The 20,469-nt window shown below is 36.0% G+C and overlaps 1 pseudogene; it reads left to right on the top strand.

Annotated features, from left to right (window-relative positions):
- Positions 1–13,903: 13,903 nt before the first annotated feature.
- The window catches only part of LOC103263760, a 99,804-nt pseudogene continuing 93,238 nt past the window's right edge, over positions 13,904–20,469 (top strand).

Raw genomic sequence — 20,469 nt, 5'->3', positions numbered from 1 at the left:
AAATATGAAGACTTTGAGAAAAATGAGTACAGGTCTTGATAGCTGAAGTTTCAGAGCACGCTCATTAAATTGACATTGGTCTTGCACATGCCCACCAAACTACCAAGTGAGAAAAAAAGAGTTTATTTCAGAAAATTTGAGTTTAAAGTTGTGACTGATACTCAGAATAATGAGCAAATTGTAATAACAGGAACACCAAATCTCCTTGTCATCTTTTTCAAGCATTTTTGTAATCCCTTATCATCTTTGTAATCTTTTTACTGCCACATTGGCACAATACCTATGATAGGCTTATTTGGTTCTCTATCACAAACTACTGATAAATCCAGAGAATATTTATGCTGGTTTGTTCTCCATTCTGTGTATTTACCTCATCCCAACTACTCAGCCATACATTTCAGAAAAGTTCACATTTTTAAAAAATTACCAGGAATTATGTCAAAACAAATTTTATTATTAGGTAATGCTGCTACCACAGTCCTTTGGTATCTTATGAGAAGATTTAAGTCAAAATAAAGCAACTTTTTGTTATCATTTTATTTATATTCTCATAGACTTTGAAAGTCCCTGCCCTTCATGGGATTTAATCAATTGTCCAGTTTTTCAGTCTGAATTATTTTGGGACTCTAGCTGATTAAAGCAGGTTTTTCACAGTTTTTGGAGCAAAGATTATAAATTGCACTATTTCTGAAGAAAAATATGTATTTGAATTATAGTTATGACAAAAATATACATAATTAAATCTTACCATATATTTTTATAATTGAAAGCACACTGAACTAAAGGGGAAAATAATATATAGTTCTTTCACAATTGTGGAAAATCAATTGACACAAAAATGTGTTCTTTTCAATGAGTGGTGTGACATTATTTTAGTTTTTTTTTTTGAAACCTCCAAGAATTGGAGATATTTCTTTGTCATTAATTTTGTGCCAAAAATGATGTCAAAATACTGGAATCTTGCCATCCCAGAGCCACCTGGTGATCGTGTCAGCTCTCAAGGACAAGACAAGGAGAACATATTTCCTGGCCACCCAGCCCCAGGACAAAAATAAAGACATTGAATAATGGTCATGCTGAGCCCAGAAGCTGTGGTGCCATGTGGAATGATGCAACTTATCCCAGTATCCCTCATATTAGACAGCCAAGTGCATAAACTCCACCTGTGGCTAATTATAACTTCAGCAGTTGCATGCAGGTATGAGATATTTGTTTACTAATCTGTGTTTTAGAAAATGCTAACTAAATGCAGTATTTTCATTTCTTAATGTCTCTCTGAAGAAATAAATAGCAAAAGGAAGGAAGGGAGGGAGGGAGGAAGGAAGGAAGGAAGGAAGGAAGGAAGGAAGGAAGGAAGGAAGGAAGGAAGGAAGGAAGGAAGGAAGACAAGGGTTCTACTTTATACCTGATGAAAGACAGAACCTGTCCCATTGCTTATTGCTGCATTTATGTGGGTGCTTGTGAGTGTGTGTGTTTGAGGAAAGTGATATTTCTTGTGTGATTTTCTGTCTACTCTAAAATCAAAATCTCTATATTTCTATAATACCCTATTTGCCTTCCCAATCCCTTTGTTTTATGTGTATTAACACAGGTTTCCCTTACAGTTGTAAATTGTAGTAAGAAAATTAGAGCAAAAGCAAAAGATTTGGAAGTAGCATGTGGAGTGGCAGCTCTTTCCTTGCCAGCAAGATAAACTTAGTTACTTAATTCCTCTTAGTATCAGAAAATATAAAAGTTACAGAAAAAATAAAACAAAACTAATCAGTATTTTTTGAGAAAATAAAAAAATCAGCAAACTCTTAGCTAGAATATGTAGAAAAATAAAGATTCAAATAAATAAAATCAGAAATGAAACAGAAGACATTAGAATGGATGCTTTAGAAATTAGAAGGGTTATAAAGGACTTTAATGAATAATTACATGCCAGCAAATTTGGGTAACCTACAAGGAATAGAAAAAATTCTGGAAATATATAGCCTACCGAGACTAAATCAAGTAGAATTAAAAAAAACCTACACAGACCAATAACAAGTAAGGAAATTAAAGTAGAAATAGAAAAATTTATTACAACGAAAATCCCAGGACCTGATGGCTTCAATGCTGGATTCTACCAACCATTCAAAGAAGAATTAATATCAATCCTTCTCAAACTCTCCAAAATATATAAGTAGAGAGCACTTTGAACTTATTGTATGAAAACATCATCACCTTGATACAAAAGCCAAAGACACCAGAGTAAAAGAAAAATACAGACAATATCTCCGATGTACATAGATATAAAAATGTTCAATAAAATACAAGCAAACTAAATTCAGCAACACATCAAAAAAGACTACACATCATGACCAAATGGGTTTTATCCATGAGAGGCAAGGTTGGTTCAACATACACAAATCAACCAAAGTGATACACCACACTGAAGTAATAAAATATAAAAATCACATGATCATTTCAACAGATCCAAAAAAAAATGCATTTAACAAAGTTCAACATTCTTTCATAATAAATCTCTGACTAAAATAGTTATAAAATAAAATTTCCTCAATAAAATAAAGTCCATTTATTAAAATCCTACAACTAACATTTTAATCAATAGGAAACAACTGAAAAACTTGTTTTTGCACAAGACAAGAATACCCACTCTTGCCACTTTAATTCAACATCAAACTATAACTAGTAGCCAGAGAAATTAGGCATGAAAAATAAATAAAATACAAATAAGAAAATAAGAAGTAAAATTATCCATTTGTAGTTGACATATATTGGCACCACAAAAAAAGCTACTACACCTAATAAACAAATACAGTAAATTTGCAGGATACAAAATCAGCATATAAAACTCAATAACTTCTTTGTATACTAACAACAAACTACAGTAAGTCTTCACTTATCATCATTCAGATCTTGGAAACTGCAACTTTAAGCAAAATGACACATAGCTAAGGCATTTTTGTCATCAATGTTACAACAAAATGATATTGAAAATGAATGCTATTTGAGGACTTACTCTTCATGGTTTGATTTAAAGTTATAGTTTCCCAGAATCTATTGATGAAATTAAATAGGCATTTATTGTATCCAAAAAGAAAATAAGAAAACAGTCCCATTTATAATGATATTAAAAATGCTACAATATTAAAATATAAATGTAAGCAAGGAAACAAAAGATCTCTACACTAAAAACAATAAAACATTGATGAAAGAAATTGAAAAAGACACAAATAAGTGTAAAGATAGCTGTCTTTATGGACTGGAAGAATTAAGATTGCTAAATTGTTCATATTACCCGAAGCAATGTACAGATTCAACACAATTTCTCTCAAAATTCCAATGGAATTGTTTATAAAAACAGAAAAAGCAATTTTGAAGTATGTATGTAACAACAAAAGACCCCAAATAGTCAAAGCAATCTTGAAAAAGAACAAACTTGGTGATATTTAACTTCCTAATGTCAGATTCTATTGCAAAGATAAAATAATCTTGTCCACATATTTAAAACCTTGGCAGTGTTATAATTTTTGTGTCAAGCATCAAACATAATTTAGAAAAACTAAGGAAAAGAAAAAAAGGAGTTTATCCATAATTTTATTCTTTTTATCATTTTTCTTTTTTCTTGAGTTTACAAAATGCTTTCATTTATCAATTCATTTCTGTTTAGAAAAATTCACTTAACTGTTGTTTTAGGGTAGGTAGATCTACTGATAAGTTCCTTTAGTATTCTTAACTAAAATGTCTTTATTTTCCCTTTTTTACTGAAGAATACTTCTATTGAATATAGAAGTTTGACTTGACAGTTCTTTTATTTCAGCACTTGAAAAATAGTGCGCATTTTCCTTCTTGCCTCCATATTTTCTGCTGATAAGAAACCTGCTGTCTTTCAAAATGATTTCTCCCTAAAGATAAAATGTCATTTCTCTCTCACTTCATTAAAAATTTATTTCTAGCTGGGCTCGGTGGCTCAGCCTGTAATCCCACGCCTTTGGGAGGCTGAGGTGAGTGGATTGCCTGAGCCCGTGGGTTCGAGACCCACCTGGGCAACTTGGCGAGACCTCATCTCTACAATAAATAAAAAATGAATCGGGCGTGTTAGCGCGTACCTGTAGTTCCAGCTACTTGGAAGGCTGAGACGGAAGGATCACTGGAGCCCTCGCAGGTCGAGGCTGTGGTGGCCGGGAGCAGCCACTGCACTCCAGTCTGGGTGACAGAGTGAGACTCCAACTCAAAAAAAAAAAAAAAAAAAAAAAAAAAAAAATATATATATATATATTTCTTTGTTTCTATTTTCAGATGTTTGACCATGATTTATCTTGATGTAGATTTCTATTTGAGGTTCACTCACCTTCTGATTTGCATCTGTAGGTTTATATTTTTTGCTAAGGTTGAGGCTTTCTAGCCATAGTTCTTTGAGCATCTTTTCAGCCTCTTTCTTCTTTCTCTTCTCTTTTGGTACTGTAATGACATTCGTATTAGATCTTATGTTTGGGATCTTGTAATTTTTTCAATCTTTTGTTGTTGTATCAGATTGGGTGGTTTCTCTTGTTCTACCTTCAAATTCATTGATTCTTTCCTCCGATGACTGTGCTGTGGAGCTACTACAATGAGTATTTTTTTAAAGTCATTGCATTTTTCACTTCTGAAATATTTACTCGGTTCTTCTCTATATCTACTTTTTCCTTGCTGAGACTTTATATGTTTTTTATTTGTTTCAAGCATGTTTATAATTACTCATTGAAATACTGCTCTTATGACTGATTTAAAATATTTTTCAGATAATTCTAACTTTTCTTCCATCACAGTTTTAGGTTGGCATTTATTGATTTTCCTATTTCATTACAATTGAAATTTTCCAGGTTCTGATATGATGAGTTTTTGTATTAGTATTATTGATATCTAGGTGGGTTTGGACGTATGTAATAAGAATCTGAATCTGCTTCAAAATTCTTCTTCAACTGACTCATTCTGGCGCAGGGGTGGTGGAAGGAGAAATACCTCATTGTTCCCACTTGGGAGCAGAATTTCAGATGTTACACTCTGGCTCCATCAACCCTCAAGAAATGATGGGCTCTTTATGACAACTATATTCAGAGGGGATTTGTGGCTCCTCACGATGGCTTTGCTGATGCTTCCTTGGCTATGAAGGTTAGGGCTGCCCTGTTACTGATTTCTACATAGCCTTGGCTTACATAAATAGGAGATATATGGCCTTATTACTGCTGGTGACGCTCTGCTCGACTACCCTTGATACTGTCCCAGAAGAGAGAGAAAGGATGCCTTATTACTGGTGAGTGGAGATGGAAATCTCCACTAGCATCAAAATGAAGGTTGAAGACTTGCATAATGTCTGGCGGGGGAAAGTCCTAGCTTCCAGTTTGGAGAGAACTGATGACACCACCTTGGAGGCAGTTGTTAAGGCTTCTAGTTGTAGACGTGTGGAAATGTAAGTCCAGGCTTCCCACTCAGCTTTTGCTGGTGTAGGCAAATGTGTGACCACGATATTTTCTAGTGTTTGCCTTCAGTATAGCCGTTATTGTCTAAAAGTTTTCATGTTGCGGCAGTTTTCATGTTGCAAAAAGGATGTTTCATGAAAGTTTTCATGTTGCAAAAAGGATGCCTCTTTCTTATCCTTTTTGCTCGGGAGGGCAAATTTCGTTGGAGCTTTGTTTATCTATGTTTATTGATATTTCTAGGCTGTTGCCTTCTGCAACTTTAAGTGTGAGATGTATGAGGCAAAAACAAAGCAAAAGCAGAGAACTCACAATTGTGTCCTTTCTTGGGTTCTGAGGTTATATTTTGAGACCTGAGATCCCTATTTGACATCCATTCTTTCTCCACATTTCAGTCTTTTTATGTTTGTTTTATTTAATGTCAGCAGATTTTAGTTATACTGAGCAGGAGGAATAGAAAAAGTTATTTCTACTTCATCTTAAGAGAAACAGAATAACTCTTTTATGTTTTTTACTCAAATATAAAATAGAACTAAGTTTTAAAAATACTATGGAAAATGATAAATTATCCTTATTGGTTACTTAATGACATTTTATTATTGCATTGTCAGTAAGCTAAAAATGTTAAGTGCTACAATTGATCATTAAACATAGAGGTTTTATAAGGTACTAAACCTTAAAGATAAGTTGAATAAGGCTGCCAAAATTTCTTAAGAATATGTTATTTTGTTAACATATTATTTGAAAATACTAACCATTAGTGATAGAAAAGAACAATTACATCCCAAATTGTTCTTAATAGTATGCTCTCAAGGTGTTTTTCAAGTGTGTTTTTAAATTATTGAAAAGACTTTGAGTGTTATTTTTTTTGAAAACTAAATAAACATATCCATCTGAGATAAAGAGAAAGTAACGATATACTATAAAAATCCTCAATTTTTAAATATAACTCAGAATCAATGCTAATTGGTGAGAGTACCTTGTTTGCTTTTATGTGTTTGTTTAACAGTGAATTAAATTTAAAATATTTTGTATAGAAAGATCAAAGATAAATATGTGTAGAAGACAATAATGAGCTACACTTTTACCTACCAACCATTGTATGACAAATGTGCTAATATTAAAACTTTATTTAAAATGGCATAAAGTAATTATAATAAGTATGGCAGTTGTTAGACATTCATCTAAATAAAGAAGAATTTTTTAAAAACCTTAAAATAAGAAAATGTAGAATTTACTCTTACTGAACATGATATATGGGCAAGTCTGTCCATTTGCTTTTGTTCTCAATTCTCTTGGAAAAAAACAACTAGAGCTTTTTTCATTTATTTAAGAATGACTTGTATGCCCTGCTGATGGGAGTATAATAGGAGAGGTGTTTAAGAAAACAGTATGGTATTGTGATCGTATCTTGAGCAGAAAATCGCAGTTCTGGGAATCCAGACTAAGAAAAAAATGCATAAATACATGATGAAATTTATTGTATATTGACCTATTCATTAAAGTGTTGATTGTGTAACAGTAGATTAAATTGAAACTCTCTTTTCAGGTACAATTAAAGACTCTTGGGCAGGGAAGAAATAGTAGGTACCAACATACTACATCCTGAAGGTGAGTTTGTTTAACTCTCAGTCATGCAAATCGTCTCTGATTGGGCTAGTTCTTTTGTAAATATGCTCCCTCAGAAGAGAGGTACTTTTCCTTCAAATATTTAAGTACATGTGAATTTTTTTTATTGTTTGTGCCTACTACTAGACCAGAAGCTTTGCAGCAGTGATATACTTGTTTAAAATTTCTATATTTAGTATTTACAGTCATCACCATCTTAGGAGATGAGTACATTGTACCTGAATATGTGGAGATATGGCCACATATATTTTTTGCCTTGTATTTTTGATTACAGAAAATGATTTTTCTATTTTTGCTGACTATTTCAATCAATCTACTGAAGAGTTTTATGTCTCATTAGCAATATCTGTGTGGTTAAAATAGAACATGCCAGTTGACTTTATTGAGGGGTCGTTGGGTGTCATACAGTCTGAAGTACTTTGAATGTTAGATTTAATAGAACAACTGTAGGAGAGAGTTATTATTATTATTATTTTATTTTACAGATGAGGAAACTGTGGTATAAGTAAGATGTGTAGCAGACCAAAGGTTACAACACCAAAGAAGAACTAGGATAGGTCTGATCCCAGTACCCATCACCTTAAGTTCTATTTTCTTGTACCTCTCAGGAATGATAGGACACACCATTGTTCAGAACTGTCTTGCCCCGCAGATGTTAGAAGCAAGTACTTATGACTTTAAGTGGGAAGTCACTAGGAGCAGGAACAAACTGAGTGGTAGGGAATAGAATCCACAAAATGGAAGCCGCAGCCTTGTACTGCCACCTTCCTAACAGCAGGGCAATATTCAATTGTCCCCAGCATCCATCCTAGGCCCTGACATGGGGGTGCATTCAGGAAGCAGTTGCCAAATGATGAGTGTAGCCTGGCAGAGCTCAACTCCATCCCTCCAGCCTAGTTCCTTGGTGTCTGTGTTGCCTTTATACTCCCCATGCAGCATAGGAAATTTTATCCAGGGGCCAGAGGTCTGAGCATTAATCCTACACCTGCATGAACAATTCATGTTTCCCTTATCCTTGTCATATCTGCCAGCATGCATAGGACACAGGCCTCCAGATAGCAAGTCGTAGCGTTGTCATGTCAGACTGAAGATGCTTCTGGGGTCTTTTCTCTGAACCCAATTGCTTTTGAGCTGAAATGACAAAGACTCCATATCCTAAATCATAAAAGAAGCTCCAGGGTGTGAGAACAAAAATAATGCTTTAATACAAGCGTCCTTTGCAAGAGCTTGCAGCTTGGGTATTCTCAGAACAGCAGGAGAGAGAATATATGAATATAAAAGAGTACCACCGCAGCCTTCAGAAAGTGTAGCCTAAGATTTAATGAGCTGGTGTCTGATTGCCAGGAGCCCAGAATGTTAATTACCCATCTCTACCCAAAGTCCTCATGAAGTCACTGATGCTATGGTTAAAGATAGGTGCCCAATTTCACAGTCACCTTCTCAGTGTTGTCAGCCTTGTTTGGAAAGAAATCTCCCTAGCTCCAAAGCCAGGACAGCTTGAAAGGCCCCTTTGTTACTAGGGGCTGCCGTTTGGGAACAAAGTAGCTGACAAGGCCACAGAGAATAGCTCTTTGGTATTCTCGACGGTGGCCCAGGATTGCATGCTTCTGCATGCCTAGAAAAAAAATGTGATGCACCACGAGTCCTGGAGCAAATCACCTCATGAATATCTTTATACCAAGGCTTGTTTATGCCTGTTAGGTGCCTGCCGCTCAGCAGGGTCTCTACTGCTTCTCGAAGTTGTGGATTAAAAATTCTGCTGAGTGAAAACACAGGCTGCAACTCAAGGTCCCAAGATACCCTCCAATGATATAACGATTCTGCTCCCTCTCATCAACTTGAATTGGTAAACGGAAGCCGAGTACAGAACAGCAGAGGACAGGGACAGGTCTTCCCAGGGATCTATTTTCCCCAAGTGTTTAATCAACTCCAGCTTCCTAATCTGGGTCAATTCAGACCTATCGTAGACCTATCTACTCCTATTTATGATATATAAAAAAAAATCTTTCCAACTACTAGGAATATAAAGGAACTTCCTACACCTGAGGATGGGCATCAGTCACAAATCTAACGCTAACATTACACTTAATGGTAAAATATTAAATGCATTTCCCTTAAGATGAGGGACAAAGAAAGACTGGCCATACTTCAGCTTTCTTCTGAGCTCAGCATCTGTGGATCTGCCTCTTCATGGAATGGGAAGGGGATATGTTACTCTCCACTGCTAGTCTTCACTTAACAAAAAAATGTGGAGAGCCTACTATGTGTCCAACACTGTTCCAGGCTCTGGGAATACATCACTGAGTCAAATTGTCAATGTAGTACCTGACTTCATGGTAATTATATTCTAATATTGGGAGGCAAGAAGGAAATGGACAATGAGTAACAAACATGCTTTTTAAAAGTCAATTGCATGGTGTAGGGGGCAAAAAGTAATAAGTTCTGTGGTTTAGACAAAGAGAGCGGGAAGGACCCAGCATGTGAAACAATGTGAGAAGGTAAGGAAAACGAGGGGTTCTGTGAAAACGAGTAGGGTGCTGAGTGTGTGTTGTAAACACTGTGGCAGCTTTGACCTCCAAGAAAGAGGTGAACTCAGAATATTTCAAGGCTCAGGCTGAGACTTTCGTGGGAAAGAGTAGTAATACCGAGGGTAAGAGATCAAGCTTCTTCCTGTAATGGTAAAAGAAAACACAAACAAACAAGCAAATAAACATGTCATCTATGACACAGGTAGGTTTATTTCTTCAGTTCCAAACATTATACATTGTACTCATTTGTTTTCTGAACTCTGCTGACTGCGATCCAGTACAATGTTCAATAAAAATGTTAAGTGACCAGTCTTTCTTTGTCCCTCATTTTAAGGGAAATGCATTTAATATTTTACCATTAAGTATAATGTGAGCTTTAGATTTGTGACAGATGTCCATCCTCAGGTGTAGGAAGTTCCTTTATATTCCTAGTAGTTGGAGAGATTTTTTTCTACCATAAATAGGAGTAGAATTATTTTCATATACATTTTTTGCATTTATTGAGATGATCATATTTGTAAATTGTTTTTTTTTTATTTAAGTAGTAAGCTGCAAGTATTGATTTTGGATGTTTTCTCTATCTTGCATTTGTGTGATAAACCCCATGTGTCTATTTGATAATATTTGATAATATTAAAGATTTTTGTATGTATGTTTATATAGATAAACTCATTGAATGTCATTCTTGGAAGGTCATTTTTGTGTCAGATTTATGCTGGTTCCATAAAATAACTGAGCACTATTTCCTTTCCTCTTTATTTCCTGAAATACTTGCTGGAAGATTGTCATTCCCACTTATAATTTTGAATAGGGTCTATCAATAAGAGTTTTGTACTTAAAGTTTTCTTTGTGGAAAGGAATTTTTATTTTTTTCTAATAAAAATTTGATCGTTTTAAAAATATAGGGCTATTTGAATTTTATTTCTGTCACTTTGGGTAAAAAAAAATTTCAATATATTAATTCATTTGGTATAGATTGTTGAATTTATTTATTTATTTATTTATTTATTTGAGTTGGAGTCTCACTCAGTTGCCCAGACTGGAGTGCAGTGGCCGCTCCCGGCCACCACAGCCTCAACCTGCTGGGCTCCGGCGATCCTTCCGTCTCAGCCGGAATTACAGGCATGTGCTACCATGCCCGGCTGATTTTTTGATTTATTGTAGAGATGAGGTCTCGCTGCCCAGGCGGGTCTCGAAACTGCGGGCTCAGGCAATCCACTCACCTCGGCCTCCCAAAGGTGCAGGATTGTAGGCTGAGCCGCCGAGCCTGGCTTGTTGAATTTATTAACATAAAGTTATTTATGATTCAGCGTAATTATCCTTTCCATTTCTGCAGGATATGTTACGAAATCTCCTTTGTTGTTTTTTTTTTTGAGTTGGAATTTCATTCTGTTGCTCAGACTGGAGTGCAGTGGCCGCTCCCGGCCACCACAGCCTCGACCTGCTGGGCTCCGGGATCCTTCCGCCTCAGCCTTCCAAGTAGCTGGAATTACAGGCGTGCGCTACCACACCCGGCTAATTTTTTTTTTATTTATTGTAGAAATGAGGGCTCACCAAGTTGCCCAGGCAGGTCTCGAACCCGCGGGCTCAGGCAATCTACTCACCTCAGCCTCCCAAGGCGCGGGATTACAGGCTGAGCCACCAAGCCCAGCATGAAATCTCCTTTTTTACTCCTAGTATTGAAAATGTGTGCTTTCTCTCGTTTCTTCTTGAGCATTTTTGTTTCATCAATTTTCATAGAAATAACTTTTGAATTTGTTAATTTTCTCTTTATTTATTTACTGTTTTCTATTTTATTAACTTTTGTTCATATCTTTATTTTCTTATACTTATTTTGGGTTTAAGTTGCTCTGATTGTTCTAGCATCTTTAGATGAAAACATAGACCATCAGTTTTTAAACGATGCTTCTTTTCTAGTATAAACATGCAAATCGATAAATTTCCCTGTAAAAATGTATTGGGCGGTATTCCACAAATTTTGATATGTTGTATGTTTTTCATAATGAGGTTAAAATGTACTCTTTCCCTTATGTCATCTCTTTTGGCCTACTTTATGCATTATTTGATGTTCAAATATTTGGAGATTTGTCTAGGTCTCCTTTTATTGAATTCTGATTTTATTCCAGTGTTGAATATTGTTGCTCAAATCTACATACTCATTTTCTTTTTATTATCTTGTTCCACCAATTATTGAGAAAGAAAAGTGTGAAATCTCAAACTACAAAGTAAACATCTCTATTTTGCTTCATATATACTAAACCACTGTTATTGAGCACATACACATATTTTACTTCTGTCTTCCTGATGAATTCAGACTATTTTCATTATGTAATGTCCCTTATTTGTCTCTCATAATATTTTTTTTCATTTTGAAGTCTTCTTTGTCTTCTATTTATAGAGTCACACCCAGATTTCTTAAACTTGTTGTTTGCCAGGATGTGAGATAATAGAATGTCAAATTAAAAAATATGGCGCCTATAGAACATAACAAAGTCTAAGATAGATTAGGGGCTAGAGAAAGGAATCAGGAAAGCTTCTTTAAGAAAATTATCCTAAAATGAAGGATGAACATACATTAACAATATTATAGGTAGGAGTAAAAATACATTCTGGACTGAAATATTCTACAATGGTTCTATAGTAAGAACATACCAAGATATGAAAGAAGGCCATGTTACCAGCACATAGGGAATAAGGTGAAGCTGAGCCTATAATATATACTTAGTACCAGGCATTTTAAACTAGTTGTCTCAATTGAGCCTCCTCACAACCCTGAAAGGCAGTTACTATCATCACTCTCATTTTACGATTGAAAATAGTGAAACTCATAGAGATTGCATTAAGGTAAGAACTGAAACAAGAATCAGAACCAGAGGTTAGTCCCAGGTATACCTCACTTGAAAATCCAGCATGATTAAAGGAGGTAAGTCTCTCAAAAATGAGATGGGGTTGGTCAAAAACAGTGCAGTTGGAAGTGAAGAGACACTATTTAGAGACATTTGATTCTAGGAAAAGTATGATTGCTTTTTCCTGAAGGATAATAAAACAAGAATTGCACATGGAAAAAAATACGTGAGTGGCATGTACATTAAGGCCATTAGAAAATCAAAGAAATGACAGTTCACTGAAGTTATGCAAGGTCAAGAAAACATTTACCAAGTAACTCAGCCAGTAGCCAGGTTTGAAAGAGTAAGAGTAATGTGAATAAGCTGCAAGTAATGAGGATCTTCCTGGTGAATAACAAGATCCAAGAAACATGGAAGGAGAAGTATAGGATATGTACAGAAAATCACTACAATTCCTCTGGCAAAATGAGGTATAATTATGGATCTTGCCCAGTTCAGGTCCCATTTTTCAAGTGTCAAATCCCTTCCAGTTTCTGACGTTTTAGATTTGAACTCAAAGGTACTCAATTTTTTTTTTCTTTAATTTTGTCCAGAGTTTCTAATTGTTACCAGACAGAGGTTTAGACCAACCCTATAATCTGTCCTAACCAGAAACCTTACCTTTGAAAAAGACTGGCCTGGACTAGTCATGATTTAGAATGAATTTTCTTACAATGTCCTTGAGGACAGCTTGCATTCAGTTTAAAGGTTCATCTATGGAGGCTTCAAAATAACCTCTCTCACTTGGAAGGGCAGAAAGTAGAACAGAACATTGTACAAACAGACATCAGGTTTTTCCTGGGATTGATGAGTAAGTAATAAAAAGTTACTAGCATGGTCAAAGATTTACATAATTGGCATATTTGAATATCGTACGACCACTCAATTTTCAAATCAACTTGTGCAACCAGATTTTTAAACTAATTTTCTTAAATAATTTTTCTTTATAGTTCATGTAACAAAAGAAAAAGTTTTGCTTACTTGTTTCTAGTATAAATGTCTTTTAATCCTCAGGAATCTTTGTATATAAAATATAATCTTGTAGTTTAACTTCCAGAAAACATGAGTATATCATATTTAAAATAATATAATTTTCAAGCTGAAAATAACATCAAAAAGAAGTTTCTCTTTAAGAAAAAAAGAGAAAGGTTTATTGAGCAATTTAATGTTTCATATTAAGTGAATATAGAGCCAAGATTATATTTCCTTTTTTTAGTTCAAAACTCTTTCCTTAGATCAAAACACTCTAAAAGGCTACTCAATAATACAATGATACATTTCTCTTGCACATATGTTCTTTTTAATTTAATGCATATGCATTACAATTACTCCATCAGACATGATTGACTTCATGTAATTTTTCTGTGAGGATTACAATGTCAAACAAATGTTCAAAAATCAAAAGTCAATGTCAAAAATGGAAGGCAATGTGAAAGCAATGGAAGGCAATGAGTGGAAGATCATCATAACTGTACTCAAGGCAAGTGCTCTCAAATTCTTCACCTATCATGTACTTATGGCAGCATCTGAAATGAAATGCAATCCTCTTTTGGAGAAAGATCTACCTCTTCATGCTCCTTCTCACCAAAGAAGTTATGGCTGTTTTGAACTGATCAGTGATCCCAAAGGTCCAGAGGGCCAGCCAAGTGAATGAAGGTGGCCAGCATTTTTACCTGGAAAGGAAGGCATGAGGGTCAGTTACTTGGGGACATCTGCAGAGTGGATTGGAGCAAGATGATCATGAAAACACTGTATTAAAGGGATAATGTTGAGGCAAAAGTGGGAGAAGCAAAACCTCTTATCAGGTCCAAGTTATGAACAGAATGCCAAAAGATAAGCTGAAATAAGAAAATGGAGAAAACTAGAAAGAGACCAAAGATTTATGAAGAAAAATGGAAAGGCCAATTTTCAGCAGATGGGATCAAAAACACCAAATTTCCCGTTTTTTTTTTTTTTTTTTGCAGGCCAGATGTATTCATGAAGATGGGTAAATATAGTTTAAATGAAAAGGATGCCTACCTCCTGAGATATCATCCCCATAGTTGTATTCCTTGCCTCCTTTCATCTCATGTTCATGGTTTCATGCCTAAGAGATTTTGAGGTTTCTTTTTCTTCTTTTTAGATTTTAAATCAATTAGTAAGTACTTTGTTGGTGATTCAAGGCTTATATTCATTAAAAACACGATGGCATCCCCCAAAATCCAACATAGATCTTACACATGAAATTCTAACATTATTCTATTAAATATCTTTATAGATTATTAAACTTTTTGTGTTTTAAGTGAAAAGACTGAGCCTCACTTAGATCAAGTCATTTCCTTGACTCACCAGTGACCCTGCACTGTTGTGATCCTCCCATGGTTAAGGAGTTAGAGAGTTCTATATCTAGCAGTTACTCTCAATGGCCACACCAAGTGTGCTATGTATTAAAAATAATCTTCATTAATACAGCTCCATTGATACAAAAGGTATTTAAATGCTTCTTAATCAATCAAAGAGCCAAAACCCTTATGACTTTTATTTTTTTTTTTTTTGAGTTGGAGTATCACTCTGTCGCCCAGACTGGAGTGCAGTGGCCACTCCCGGTCACCGCAGCCTCGACCTGTTGGGCTCCGGTGATCCTTCCCCCTCAGCCTTCCGAGTAGCCGAAATTACAGGCATGCGCTACCACGCCCAGCTGATTTTTTTATTTATTGTAGAGATGAGGTCTCGCTGCCCAGGCGGGTCTCGAACCCGCGGGCTCAGGCAATCCACTCACCTCAGCCTCTCAAAGACGCGGGATTACAGGCTGAGCTACCGAACCCGGCTCCCTTATGACATTTTGAGGTTACCTCTGTTTATACATACCCAGTACTTCTGGAATATTATGGCTGCTTAGTAAATTCTTATTTTTTAAACACATTAATTCATCCGTGCTAAAAAAAAATCATTATGCTACATATATTAGAGATTGAAAATAATTTTTCTATATTTATTCAATTAGGTAATTGCATGCTTATTTGTTTCTAAATTATTCTATATATCCAAAAAAAAAAAAAACACTTTCTTATGATGAAACAATTAAGAAGAGGTGACAAAAATGAGTCTTTATTTTATAATTATTTTGAATTTTTCCTGCTAATTCAAAGGCTAGTTCATTCTAAATAAAAACTGATACAAGCTCATCAAAGGCTCCTTGTGCCAATTTTTTTCAAACTACCAGATAAGTTTGTTAGTGAAAAAGAATTAACCAAACTTGAAAAGTCAATGATGAAATAGGTTTTGTTTTTGCTTTACTGACTCATAAAATCATAGCATTTTTTAAAAGAAATAATGGTACTTTCTTTTTAGCAAAATATAACTTTATTTTATTTATTTATTTATTTACTTTTATTTTTATTTTTTTTTAGTTGGAGTCTCACTCTGTCACCCAGACTGGAGTGCAGTGGCCACTCCCGACCACCGCAGCCTCAACCTGCTGGACTCCGGCGATCCTTCTGCCTCAGCCTTCCAAGTAGCTGGAACTACAAGCACGCACTACCACACCTGGGTAATTTTTTTTATTTTTATTGTAGAGATGAGGTCTTGCCAAGTTGCCCAGGTGGGTCTCGAACCCGCGGGCTCAGGCAATCCACTCACCTCGCCCTCCCAAAGTGCGGGATTACAAGCTAAGCCACCGAACCCGACCAAAATATAACGTTTATACTTAGTGCCTAGTGCAGTGTCTGGTTCACTGCAGTGGCTCAGTGGATGTTTGTGAAAGAGAACCTCTATACAGATTAGTATATAAATTCATAGTTAGATTTTGGTACCTTTTAAACTTGAATTACTTATAGAAAACCTGGTCCAGGGAAAGGAGAGGCGTGAAGCTGAGTTAATAAGTGATTAAAACTAGTTTTCCAAAGAACTCTACAAGGGAAAGAAAGTTGACTTGTATATGTGCTGGGCAACCATGTCCAGAGTGAGCAAACCCTGTCACAGGGGAAAACACACTGCAGGCTTCTTTGTCGTTTTAGAGACTTGCTGCTAATGAGTAACCACAAAGGCAACGTTTATCAAGTTACTCAGGTTAAGTTTATCATTAAATTTCCCATTTTCTTTCTCCCAGAGTCTCCTGGGTTTTGTTTAATGTTACAGACAGGTGGTGCTGAGGAATTTCAGTGTTATTGATGACATTTTGGCTTGCCTGAATTTTTTTCAGTAGATTAAATCCAATGGTAAATCATTTGTGTTTCCCAGCATCATAGTCTTGTTGGCTCCCTAATGCCTGCACCAAATATCTGATCCTTCAACCATAATCACACTTCCTGTGCTGCCTACAAGTTCTCTCTTCGAACACCAGGCACCATCTGTTAAATTGACGTAAGGAGGAAATGAGAATCCGTTTTATGAATGTTGCAACTGGTTAGTTATCAAGTAGCACCTAATTAGTTCATCTCTGATTATCATATAATTAAAGGTATCTATCATATTCCTAGCTCAACACTAGCACCAAATAGTTCTCTTTGTCAGGAGTAAGGAAGGACAATACATCACCCCAGCAGTGCCTAAGAGAAGCAGGACATGCTCACGGCTCAGCAGGTTTTGCTTTAGTTCCTCCCCATTGGTGACTGATTATCTGAGGCATCCTTCCTTTAAAGCATCACATCATAACATCTTTTCTCACATTTGCTCTGAAGCGGGATAGGAAATGAGGGACTGTATGTTCTTTGTTGCTTTTATATCATCCTGATCTCAGCTTTTTGTATCACACTGAATAGAGAGACGGTGTGAAGCTGGCTCTCCTCAGCTCCTGGAAGAGGCTCTCAAATCTCTGTCTGCAACAGCAGGACAACAAGAAGACGACGGAGGGTAACAATGGGAAAAGAGAAGCTCACTTTTCCTTTCCTCTTTGCAGTCTTCTCAAAACTAAGAGTAGAGAAGTACTGAGGAGAGAGAGATCTGCAAGTAAACTTACAAGGAACGACTTCAATTATTGATGACAATAATAGCTAACCACTTTGAGCATCACTATTGGCAAGCACTGGCTAGCTAGTTTAAATATAATATGCAATACAATATAACATTGTGTACAATATAATATTAGATTAGATTATAGGTAACATATAATAATAATATATAATTATAACATAAAATAATGTTATAAAATAAATGTTATAATGACTCCAAAGGCAATGGCATAACCCTATTTTGCAAGTGAAAAAACTGAGGCTTCAAGAGACTACATGTAGTTAATATACAGGGAGACAACACGGATTCCAACCCACTTTCTTTTCTTTTAATTGGAGTTTCACTCCATTACCCAGGTGAGGGTGCAGCAGCACACTTATGGCTACTACAGCCTCCACCTGCTTGGTGCAGAAGATCCTTCTACCTCAACCTTCCACGTAGTCAGAATTACAGTTGCGCGCTAACACGCCTGGCTAATATTTTAAATTTTTTTGTTGTTGTAAAAACGAGATTTCACCATGTTGTCCAGGCTTGTCTTGAACTCACGGGCTCAGGCAATCATCTTGTCTCGGCCTCCCAAAGTGCTGGGACTACAGGCTTGAGTCATTGCAGTCCACTTTCAATGGGCATCTGAGTTAGTTCCATGTTTTTGCTATTGTGAATAGAGCTGCAACAAACATGCAGGTGCAGATGTCTTTTCTAAGGAGTGATTTATGTTCCTCTGGGTATACTTCCAGGAGAGGAATTGCTGGATCATATGGAAGCTCAATTTTTAGTTATTTGAGAAATCGCCACACTATTTTCCAAAAAATAGTGAGATTGAACTATCTTACATTCCCACCAACAGTGTAGAAGTGTTCCCTTTTCTCTGCAGCTATGCCAGCACCTGTTGTTTTTTGACAGATAAATGATAGCCATTCTTATCAGAGTTTGGTGGTATCTCACTGAAGTTTTGATCTGCAATTCTCTGATGATTAGTGAGGCTGAGCATTTTTTCATTTGTCTATTGTCTGCTTGTATATCATCTTTTGAGAAGTGTCTGTTCATGTCCTTTGCTTTTTAAGGGGTTGCTTTTAAAAATTTTTTTCCTTTCACTTCATTTGAGTTCCTTGTACAGCTTGGATGTTAGGTTTTTGTCAAATGCAAAATCTGCAAATTTTTTTCCATCCTGTGTTTTGTCTTTTTTCTCTTGCCCACTCTCACCCCTTTTTTTCAACATAGTACTGGAAATCCTAGCCAAAGTAAGCAGGCAAGAGAAGGAAATCGGGAGTATCCAAAGAGGAAAAAAGAAAGTGAAGATATCACTCTTTATGGATGATATGATTCTATACCTAGAAAACCCTAAGGAGTCTGTCAAAAAGCCTCCTCAGACTAACAAATGACTTTGGTAAAGTCTTGAATTAAAAAATAAATGTGCAAAAGACAGCCACATTTCTACACACCAGAACCAAGGAGACAAATAATCAAATAAAAAACACAATTCCATTCACAATAGCCACACAAAAAAAGTGAAATACCTTGACACCCATCTAACCAGAGAAGTGAAAGACCTTTACAATAAGAACTACAAAACACTGCTCAAAGAAATCAAGGATGGCATAAACAAATGTAAAAACATTCCATGTTCATGGATTGGAAGCTGTCCATCCTACTCAAGGCAATCTACAGATTCAATGCAATACATATCAGGTTGCCAATATTTTTTACAGATCTGTAAACAACAATACAGACATTCATGTGGAAATAAAAAAAGTGCACAAGTAGCCACACAATTCTTAGCCAAAGAAACAACGCAGGAGGTATCACTCTTCCAGACTTTAAACTTTATTACAAGGCTACAATAACCAAGAAGACATGGTATTGGCATAGGAGTAGGCATATAAATCAGTGGAACAGTACAGAGATTGCCTGCTTTTTAATGGAGCTGTTTATCACCCCCCCCCCCCCCGCCACTTTTGGTTAATTTGAGTTTCTTGTAGATCTTGAATGTTAGCCCTTTGTCTGATACATAGATTGCAAATATTTTTTCTCAATCCATGAGTTGTCTCTTTACTCTCTTGATGATTTTCTTTGCCACTCAAATGCTTTTCTTGTTTGAAATGCTTTTCTAGTTTGATAATGTTCTTTCTGTATATCTTAGTTTTTGTTGCATTTACTTTTGGGGACTTGGTCATGAATTCATTGCCTACACTGTTGTCTATAAGGGCCTTCCCTGTTTTTTCTATAATTCTTACACTTTGGGGTTTTACATTTAAGCCTTTGCTCCATTTTTAGTTGATTTTTGTATATGATGATAGGAGTCCAGTTTCATTCTTCTGCATGTGACTAGCCAGTTTTCCAGCACCATTTGCTAAATATGGTTTCACTTACCAAGTGATTTTACTGATGGTTTTGACAAAGATGAGTTGTTTTTACTTCTGGAATCTCTGCCCTGTTCCATTCGTCTATGTCCCTATTCTTGTCATGATACCATGCCTTCTTGGTTTCTGTTGCCTTGTAATAAAGTTTAAAGTCTGGACGTGTGAAACCTCCTGCTTTGTTCCTTTTGCTGAGGATTGCTTTAGCTATCTGTGCTCTTTTTTGCTCCCCTATGAATTTCTGTATTGTCTTTTCTAGGTCTGTGAAAAATGCTGTTACCAATTTGATAAGTATTACACTGAATCTGTAGATTGACTTAGATAGGATGAACATTGTGACAATATTGATTCTTCCAATTCATGAGTATGGAATGTTTTTCCATTTGTTTGTGTCATCCTTGATTTCTTTTAGCAGCATTTTGTAGTTCTCATTGTATAGATCTTTCACTTCTCTGGTCAGATGGATGCCAAGGTGTTTCAATTTTTTGTGTGGCAATTGTGAATGGGATTGTGTTTTTTATTTGGTTCTCAGCCTGCTCGCTGTTGCTGTATAGAAATGCAAGCCGGGCTCGGTGGCTCAGCCTGTAATCCCGCGCCTTTGGGAGGCTGAGGTGAGTGGATTGCCTGAGCCCGCAGGTTCAAGACCCGCCTGGGTAGCGAGACCTCATCTCTACAATAAATCAAAAAATCAGCCGGG

Source organism: Carlito syrichta, unplaced genomic scaffold, assembly GCF_000164805.1.
Source record: "Carlito syrichta isolate Samal-C Ts95f unplaced genomic scaffold, Tarsius_syrichta-2.0.1 Scaffold94736, whole genome shotgun sequence".
In the NCBI taxonomy this organism is placed as follows: Eukaryota; Metazoa; Chordata; class Mammalia; order Primates; family Tarsiidae; genus Carlito; species Carlito syrichta.
This window is presented reverse-complemented; position numbering and strand designations above follow the sequence as displayed.